This window comes from Canis lupus, chromosome 26, assembly GCF_003254725.2.
Source record: "Canis lupus dingo isolate Sandy chromosome 26, ASM325472v2, whole genome shotgun sequence".
Taxonomy (NCBI): Eukaryota; Metazoa; Chordata; class Mammalia; order Carnivora; family Canidae; genus Canis; species Canis lupus.
Genome location: NC_064268.1, coordinates 11024720 through 11035368, shown reverse-complemented (window position 1 = coordinate 11035368; position 10649 = coordinate 11024720).

Below are 10649 nucleotides of genomic sequence, written 5' to 3'. Positions count from 1 at the left end.
GGCCCGCAGCCGGCTCACGTGACGCCCTCCGCGGCGGGGCGGGGGCGGGGCCGGAGGGGGCGGGGCCGGAGGGGGCGGGGCCGGAGGGGCGGGGGCGGGGCTTGCGCGAGCCCTTCCGGGGTGGGCGGGGCCCGGCGTAAAGGGCCAGCGGCGCCCCCTGCGCCACCGGCTTCGCGCGCTTCGCCCGACCGCGGATGCTTCAAACTGTCAAACCTTGAGAAAAGACGCAAGCGTGGTGAGCACCCGCGCGCCTGCCATCTCTTGCTAATAGCTTGCTGTACTTACTCACTGAGCCAGGATCCACTCCTCACACCATACACAAATACAAACTGAATGATGAGCATCTAAATGTAAAAAATAAAAATGCAAATATAGAGGAAAACGTAGGTGAACTCCTGCATAACTTGTGTTGGGAAAAGGCCGTCTAGCTAGGACTTAAAATTCGGGTGTCATAAAAGATTAATACAGTGGACTACACAAAGTCTCCTGTGACTTTTGCATGTGGAAGAAACACCCATAAGCAAAGACAAAAGGCAGCAGACAGAGTAGGAGAAAATATTTACAACATATATCACGAATAAAAGGCCTATATCATTAACATACGAAGAAGTCTTTCCATTTGAGGAGGGGAAATGTGAAAAACAGACAGAAAAATGGACAAAAAAAATATGAACGGACTATTCATGAAAAAAAGGTCTAAAATCATCCTTAAACTCATGGAAAATGCTCACTGTTGGCCATAAGAGAAATGCAAATTATAGCTATATTGTGGATAAAATCTCATAGAAGTATACACCAGAAGTTTTGAGCGCATGTAAAAACTGGTGAGATTGGAATAAGGTATGTAATTTTGTTGAAAGCAGGGTGTTAATGTCAGTTTTCTGACTTTGATCATTATATTTTGGTTATGCAGGATGTTTTGGGTTTTTTTTTTTCAAGATTTTACTTATTTATTCATGAGAGACACAGAGACACAGGCAGAGGGAGAAGCAGGCTCCCTGCAGGGAGCCGGATGCAGGACTCGATCCCAGGACCCCGGGATCCCGACCTGAGCCAAAGACAGACACTCAACCACTGAGCCACCCAGGTGTCCTCGTGATGTAGGATGTTATCTTTGGGAGAAGCTGGATAAAGACTGCCCAGAAACTGTACTACTTTTCAAGAAACTTAAAATAAAAACACCCTGACTTCTCACCCATCAGATTAGAAAACATTTAGAAGCTTGACAATATACTCTCTTGATGATCCTGGGGAAATATATATACATACATGGCTGGCAGGTATGCTAAATAGAGAGGAAATAGGTAGTGTCTCAAAAAACTTCACAATCATTTACCTTTTGACCCAGCAATTCCACTTCTAAATATTTATGCATAAAGTTGTTCACGGCAGCAGCATTATTTATAATTTTAAAATATTGGAAACACTCTAATGCCCATACATAGGAGATTCACTGAGGAGCTGGATCAGCCCCACAATGGAGTACTACACGGCTGTTAAAAAAAAAAAAGAATAAGGAAGTTTTCTATAAACCGGTTTGGAGTGATACTAAGATATAATGTTTATTGAAAAAACTAAAGTGCAAAAAAGTATACAGAGCACTCTATATTTTGTGAAAGAAAGGGAAATAAAATGTACTTGAATCTTCTAATTTTTGCAAAGGAAACACAGGTGGGATAAACCCAAAACTAATGAAATTAGTTCCCCCAAGGAGGTGGGCAAGAAAGGGGTGGGAGCATGACGAGAGAGAATGACATGTCTATGAGGATATCTTTTTGTAGTTTCCTTTTTTAAATTCCAGTATAATTAACATACAGCATTCTCTTTTTGTATAGTTTTGACTTTTGGAAATGTGTTTTGTTCTGTTTCCGTTTTGTAAATGTGTTGCTATTTTGTGTAGTTTAAAAAAATACAAATCTACACTATGGGGGAAATCCATAAAGAGGAATGCAAACAGAGACAAACAAACCTGACTTATTTCAAATAAATCACAGAACCGCACTGAACAAATTGTAAACTCTGTGTCATGATTGGTTTCTCCAAAGTGGTATTCTGAAACTTTCTCTGTGTATGTGGGATTAAGTAAATGAATATATATACTGCTGATTTGGGATCTAGGTTTGGCACTGCGAGAAATGCAAATATGGAAAGCTAGAAACCTCGGAAGATTGTTGTGGCAGTGGGCTGAGTTGGGAGTATCAGCTTCATTCAACTCGTGGCTTTTCAGACTTTATGCATGGAAGTCTACTTACACATTTCCTTCCTCTGTCCCATTAAGAAGTCCCAGGGGCAAGGACATCCCAGCGACAAGGAGCACACCTCGTGCCCTGATCCACCAAAGGCAGTCGGGATTCTACAGAGAATAAGCTAGCTTCCGGGACATCTTGTGCCTGAAACCACCACAGAGCTCCCCAGAGAAGGGTGGAACCGTGTCGACAGGGCTGAGCCAGGGTGCAGAGGCTCCTGGTTTAACCAGGACAGTTATTCAGCAGTCATATGGTAATCCCATATTTAGCATTTTGAGGAACTGCCAAACTTTTCCAAAGCAGCTGCACTCTTTTACATTCTCACCACTGCACAAGGGGTCCATTTACTCCACATCCTCTCCAACACTTGTTTTTATCTGTCTTTTAAAACTGTAGCCACCCTTAGGGGTGTGATCTAACCTTAGATGGTTAGATTGATCAGACTCTGCAAGTTTCCTGCAGCCGGTTACTGCCATTTCGAACTTTGGATAGAGTGAGGGTTAGAACCAAGGAGGGGGGAAGACATTCCTCTCAGTTAGGGGTCCAGCCTGGGCAGAGGCCCCAGACGTGGGCAGTGAGTAAACCAGCTGGGCTGAATCCAATGACAAGCCCCATCTTCAGCTTTCTGCCTGCTGGAGCCTGGCACATGCAAAGTGTATCCTTGCAGGCTTGCTGTGAGTGGAGGACAGGGATGGAGAGGCAGTTTGAGAAGGTAGGTTGAAGGTAGATGGTGGACAGTGAGCTTGGGGGACCATGGAGAGCCATGGGTGGTTTTTGAGCTGGGGAGTGAAGACAGTGAGAAAGACAGGGTTTGGGGGAGATTAGCCAGGAGGTGGTAAGTGGTCACAGTCATGATGTGGGAGGCAGACTGCTCTGACATTTCCTGGCTGAGTGGCCTTGAAAGAAGAGAAAGGAGGCCTGGGAAGGAGGGGAGAAGGTGGCATGAGATCACAGGATGGTTCTTGATTTGTTCCCAAAATAACTTTCTAAAGCTTCCATGGTGCCCTTCCCCCCAACCCCCCTCCACCCCCCCCTACCCTTGGTGAGCTGGCCCCAAGGGGTCACTACAGCTCCCTTCCCATCCCTGGAAAGGAAGGAATCACTCCCTCTGCACTGCTCTCAGTTATCACTATGGTGTGTTGACCATAACCGGTGAATACTTGCTTTACCAAATCCTCACAGCTACCCGAGAAGTCCCCACGATTACTATTCCTGTTTTACAGATGGGGAAATTGAGACTCTAGCAGGTAAAATGACTTGCCCAGGCCACGCTATTAGGAAATGTCAGAATAAGGAATCGAATTCAACTCCGAGGCCCCGGTGGGCGCTGCCGGTTGTGCCCACCACCAGAGGGCGCACTCCACCGATTTCCGTGCCTCCCTCCTAACCATGGTGCAGGGGCCCTGGCTAGAGTGGGATCGGGCCCTGTGCCCCCACTCCAACCCTCATTCACTGGGTGGGGGTCCTTGGCTCAAGTGACCAAGCAACCAACCTCATAGGGGTATTGAGGATTAAATGCAAGGTGAAAGTTAGTGGCACTCTTTTTTTTTTTTTTTTTAAGATTTTATTTATTTATTCATGAGAGACACAGAGAGAGAGAGGCGTAGGCAGAGGGAGAAGCAGGCTTCCGGTAGGGAGCCCGATGCAGGACTCGATCCGGGACCCCAGGATCACGCCCTGAGCCAAAGGCAGACGCTCAAACCACTGAGCCACCCAGGCATCCCGTAGTGGAACTCCTAACTGTTGGTCCTCAGCACTGGTGCCTTCTAAGTATACTGTATTTGTCTAAAGTTGCTCCACTGAGAATTCTGCATGACACATCCCACTGTCCTTTGGTCCAGGTGCCTGCTGTGATCTAACCAACTGGAAGCGAGGGCAATAGCATTCTCATTAGCCAGACAGTGGGGTAATGGTTAGGAGCATGGAGTTGGGGATTCACACTTGGCTTCAAATCCCAGCTCTGTCATTTGCTGGCTGTGTGATCTTGAGAAAGTGACCTCATCTCTCTGAGCCCAAGTGAAAAGGCGATGAGTCATTTACACCATATAGGCTCGTCCAGAGGTTTGTGGGTAGTCCTGGACACTTTGGAAGCCTGGAAGTAATGGGACCCTCTCCTGTCCTGCCTCCTAATGTCACTTTCTTATGCACCCCCCAGCTTGCTGGGGACCTCAGAAAAAGGAGCTGACCTCGTGTTTTAGGATCCTGTCCTGTCCCCCACACCCTGGCCCCTATTCAGGTATTACCCTTGTCACAGCTGGTTTTGAGGGCCCCACCATCCAAGGCAGCCATCCATGCAAGAAAACAGGGCTACTCAGGCAGAGAGGACACCAGTCAGGCTCAGGGACAGTCCAGTCAGTGTTCAGGCCCCCTACTGTGACAGTAGTTCCCCCCCCCCCCCCACATGGCCTTTGATCCTCTCCACGAGTCATATGACCCCCCATGGCCACTGCCAGTCACCTTGGGTGTGCTGTGTGTGACCACAGAGCAATTCTGTGTTCCTGTAGACTTCACTCCTGATAACAGCATCTGACATCCACCTGCTGAGCACTTGCAAATCCCAAGCATCTGATGTGCATTTGTTCCTTCCATCTTTGCAAAACAAGCTTAAGAGACCCAAGACCAATTAACCCCATTTTAAAGGCAGAGAGCCAGAGTCCCAGATGAGAGGTAACTCTCCCCAGGGACAAACTCCAGTAAATAAGGTACCGGAATGGCTGATCCAAGACCTACTTCTTACCCACAAAAGAATAGGGGACCCAAAAATGAGTGGTGCTCTCATGCACAAAGTCTCACCAAAACTGATTGAACAATGCCATTTTGTACTGGCAACAATGGCAAGAGCCCCATAGAAAAATATTCCAAAGACATGAGCCAGCAGTTCATGAAAAGAAAATCCAAGTAGCTACATGCTTCTGAAAATCTGCCAGGCTTGCCAACAGGGAAAAAGTACAAATTAAAGTGATGATGAGAAAGTGTTATTATTATCCTTTTTAATCCATTGGGTTGGCAAGAGTTAACAAATTTGTTAAAAATCAGTGCTGGTGAGCATGCAGGGAATGGGTATTCCCTGATCTGACATTGCTGGTGGGAGTGTGGACTGCTAGAGCTTCTCAGGGAAGTATCTGCTGGAGTCTCTTGACATTTAAAATACGCCCGCCCTTCAGTCTGCCTTCTGCTTTTGGGATTCTGTCCACAGAAATAAAAACAGCTGCTCCAGAGGAAAGGTCTGCAAGGATGTTTATGGAGCATTGTTAATAGAGGGCAAATCCCAGAAGCCAGGGAAGTGCCCACCAATGCAGGAGGAGCATTTGCAAAGTTATAGTGACTTTCTTTGACCAACAGACTATTAAGCAACTATTATAAAGAATGATTTTTAGACTTAACTGTCCAGGCAGGAGGGACACCCATAAAATGTTACTGATTTTTTTTAACATGCAAGTTACAAAGTGACATCAATATCGTGAGTCTGTTTTTTAATAAAAATTTAATGAAATTAAAGTTGGGATACTTATATGCATATAGTGCATACACCTGCTCTTAACTGGTTGTCTGGGGCAGGGCAGGGGCAAGGTAGAGGGGTGGGGGGTCCTTAGAAAGGGGTAAGAGGCAGAACGAATTTCATCATTCATTGTGTTGGCTTTCGGACTTCAACAGCTATTCTTTCTGCCTTTCCAATAACAAAAGAAACAAACAGAATGATATTATGTGCGAAAACACATGCCTGTGACTCCCTTCCCACCTTGATCCTCGCTCTGGCCCAACCAATCCCACTTCCTGGTTTACAACTATGAAGGTCATGGTTATATTTCAACTTGGCTGGGCTATAGTTCCTGGTTGCTCTGTCAAGCATTGAGCTAGTTGTTGCTGTGAAGGAATTTTGTAGATGTGATTAAAGTCCATAATCAGTTGATTTCAAGCAAATGAGGCTATTCTGGATCATCTGGGTGGCCCTGATGCAATCTCAAAAGGCCTTAAGAGCAGAGCTGATGGTTCCCCAAAGAAGAGATTCCACTTGTGATGGCTCATGCCCAAGACTTTTCCACCAGCCTGCCCTCTGGGTTTTGGACTCCCCCAATCAGCTCCCACAGTCTTGTAAATCGACTCCTTCCATTACATCTCTGAATCTCCATCTCCTGGTCTGGTTGAACCCTGGCTAACACCATACCCTAGGAACGTTTTTTTGCACACATACCAGGAGACATGTAAAAAGATGTCATTGGTAGCAACAACTCCAGGAACAACCCGTGTATAGCCATCAACAGAAAAATGTCCATAAACCCTGGCAGAGTCGTGCGATGACTATGACACGGCACGGAAGGTGCATGAATTAAAAGCCATATGGGACAACAGGGACGAAGGCCATGAGAAGGATGGTAAAGGAAAGAAGCTGCAGAAGAATATACAAACTGCTGTTCGATTTCCATAGAGTTCAAAAACAGGCAGAACAAAAGAAGTCATTGCTTAGGAATACTCACATAGTGATAAATGTATACATGTATATATGATAATACATTATAACATATTTATGTATGCATAATATATAACAATTTCCTATATTGTTATACGTATCTAATAAAATATATTAGAAATAATACATATATATATTGTACATATGTTTCATATATATAGAAACAAAAGAAGGTTTTATACATATGATGGGAGAATGATTTACACAATCATCAAATTGATGGTGATTTTAGGGACTCCTAACGTACTGATAAAGTTCTGTTTTTTATCTAAATGGAGGGTTTTTGTGTGTTTATTTTATTGTATTGACTATAAATAAATATTTTTGGACCCATTTTGCATATAAAATATAGTCCACAATAAAACTTCCTAAAGGGGTGCCTGGGTAGCTCAGTTGGTTACATGCCTCACTCTTGATTTCAGCTCAGGTTCATGATCTGGGGGTCATGGGATCCAGCCTCGTGTCCAGCTCTGAGCTGAGCATGGAGCCTGTTTCAGATTTTCTCTCCCAAGCCTTCTGCCCTCCCCTACTCGAGGTCACTCTAACAAAGATAAAAAATAAATTTTAAACATTTTTAAAAACAAAGCAAGCAAATAAGTAATAAGCCTCCTTTGGAAGAGGAAGCCAAGTATATATGAAATATCTTGGTGGAGGTTAACCAGATATTCCCCAGGTACAGGAAGGTGTGTTCTAGAACATGATGCTAGGGAGGCACCCAGCAGAAAATCACGGAGCGAGGGTGCACTGTTCTCTGACCTCAGCCTTTCTTCTCTCAGTTCAGGGTTCTAAGTTCTGCACACCACATGTCATCTAAATTGCTTCCACGAGGCAGTGCTAGAGCTCAGGTGAGGGCATTCTAGGAAAGCAGATTTTATCTCTCTGAAAGAGGAGACAGCAAAGGAAGAGAAGTAAGGAAAACAACGTTCAATGGCCTCATGGCAACATTTCCCAGGAGATCTCAGAGACATCTACCCAATCTTCCATTGCCGGATCATTTAGGGGGTTTCTAAATGTCACACAATTGTAGAAATCGCCATCCTGAACACTTGTGCTTACAGGATGGCCCACATCTTCTCTAGAATCTTCACTTCAGAAAAGCTCCGGAGCAACACGGTGGCACAAAAGGCATGTGTATTTTTGTGGCCCTGAAGGTTGACATCTATGAATTGCCACATCATCTTCTAGAAGGATCATTTCAATGGAGACTCCCCCTGGCAATACCAGTGGAAACACTTCCTTTGGTTTTTGAGCTCCTGAGAAAGGTAGTGAGTGCCACGTCCCTGGGGGGGTTTAAGTAGGTGTGATGTGACAATCTGCTCACTCCTAGGGTTGCTAGGATCAAGAGGGAACTTGGATTGGTTACAGGTAAGACTCAGGCACACTGAAGGAACTCTGGGTCTCTTTGGCTAAGACTGAAATTTCCGATTCCCTGGTTCCTCTTTGACATACCCCTTCAAGCCTTACGGCTTCTGCTCACGTTCCTGAGATACTGGCATTATTCCCAGAATTACAGCGTGCACTGGGGCTCCTGGACAGGGGTGCTGAGTGTTGGGCAGAGCCGACCTGAATGATGCAGGACGCTCGGCCCCGAGTGGTAAAGGAGACTCACTTGAGGTCATACAGACCTAGGTGCAAATCCTGTTTCTGCCACTTCCCAGTGGGAGCCTTGGGGCAAGGTCACTTTATCGCCTCAATTTTCCTACTCTGTGAACCCAAGATCACTATAGGCCTTGCCCCATAGGGCTGCTAAATGGGACAAGCATGTGAACCCGTGCTACAAATGGAAGTCTCCAATCAACGGCCCATATTTATTTTTATCGGTTTGAGGTTTGTCCAAAAGACATTGAGGACAGGCCCAGCCCACATGTGATGCTGTGGACAGCTGTCCACTCATTGAGATCTGAGGGTCCTTTCTCCTCCTACCTCCAAAATATAACTCCCCTCTGCTGCCATGTATGCCACCTAAATATGCACCATTAGTCACTTCTGTGGAGTAACGCAGGGGGGCCAATCGTACTTTCCAGACATAGTCACATCAAGAGTTCAAATATCACACACTCTCCCTTTTTTAAAAAAAAAGATTTTATTTATTTATTCATAAGAGACACAGAGAAAGAAGAGGCAGAGACACAGGCAGAGGGAGAAGCAGGCTCCATGCAAGGAGCCTGACGTGGGACTCGATCCCAGATCCCAGGATCACACCCTGAGCCAAAGGCAGACACTCAACCACTGAGCCACCCAGGCATCCCTCACACACTCTTCCTATGATACTACTTTGACATATCTCCCCCTGAAAGGTGGGATCCATTTTCTCTCCTTGAATCTGAGTGGACCTGTGTCTATGGTGTGTGTGACATGGTGACACAGTGTCCCTTCCACAGTTAAGTCATAAAAGGCAATGGAGCTGCTGCCCTGTCCCCTGGAACCTGTACATGCATAGTCTGAGCTGCCCCAGCCCCTGGCCATGCCATCGGAGGAGTCCGGTTGCCTGAGGCTGCCAGGCCCAGAGGAAGCCCAGAGACCAGCCTGTGCAGAGAGATCCGACGGAGACGCCCCAATATTCCCTGTAGAGAAGAGGAACATCCAGGCAGCCCGTGGCCTCCCCAGCCCAGCCACCACGGGGCCCCAAGCACAGAAGTGACCTGCTCCAGTGCCACCCTGCTGAGCCATTCCCAAATTCTGGACTGACAGAAACCCCAATGTGTAATAAATGTGGTTGTTCTGAGGATGGAGCTATCAATACCTGGTATGAGCATGAAATCTTTCACTCAAAGTCAACATTTTCATCTACCGTGTCAGGTCCTTCTATCTTCGGCGATAATAATGACAGTGATAATGATAATACTAGCAGCTTCCATGTGTTCAGCTTTTACAAGAACCAGGTTCTTGTAAAAAAGCAGGTGACGGGGTTTACATATATGATCTGAGTGCATCCTGACTACACTCCCGGGCATGCCCTGCAGGTGCTGTTCGTAACCCCATTTCTCAGATGAGGACACTGAGTGAAGTTCAAAAAGAGTGAATGACTCTTCCAAGGTCGAGTAGCCAGTAAGAGGCTGAGTTAGGATCTGAACCTGGATTGGGTGACTTCAAAGGTCCTCATATGATGATGACCCCGTGATGTCAAAATGGCCTTTCCCAGATGGGGGCATAGGCCCTGATTCTGAACAGTGTCCACCAGGGCAAGAGCAAACCAGAGTCTCTGTCCCAGGCCCTGTTTGTCTTCTGTGTCTGTCCCCCAAAATTCTTTTCCTCCCTTGGCTCTTTCCTAGGATTTCCCAACACATACTCATCTCCTCCCCACCCCCATCCCCCAACTGCCCCCAGGGCGTGTGTGGGGGGGGGAAGACAAGGAGATAATGATCCGTTAGTCCAGCTGAACTAGGATGGTGACATTGAGTTCTTAGGCTGGCTGGGCCACCAAGTACCAGTCAGGGCCCCATAAGGAAGGACTTTGGCTCCACACTCAGCAATTTTGGAGCTACTTCCCCAAGTAGTGGGTGGCCTGGGGAGCAATCATCCCCCCACCCCTACAGCCACTAGCTGTGGGCACCACTGTGCTGGCTGCCTGTACCTACATACAGGTGAGCTTGGCCTGCCCCCTGCTCTGATGGGCTCCCAGCTGGCCGGGGATCAAGCATGCCAGTCCCTGTATTGCAGGATTCATGGAATAATGAATGGCTGCAACAGTGCCTTCCACGGAGGGAGTATTTACTGAGCCATGAGGCAGGGAGCCTAGGGCTTTACACACAGTGTAGGATTGCATCTTGCATGTAGTAGGTACTATTAAAATCCCCATTTCTCAGGGAAGGAAAATAAGGCTCGGGGTGTGTTTACCAAGGGTTGCACAGAAACCAGAGGCTCTGAGATTGCAAATACTGCACGTTCTGGACCTCAATGTCATCAGGTACAGAGAGGGTAACTGGAGGTATGGT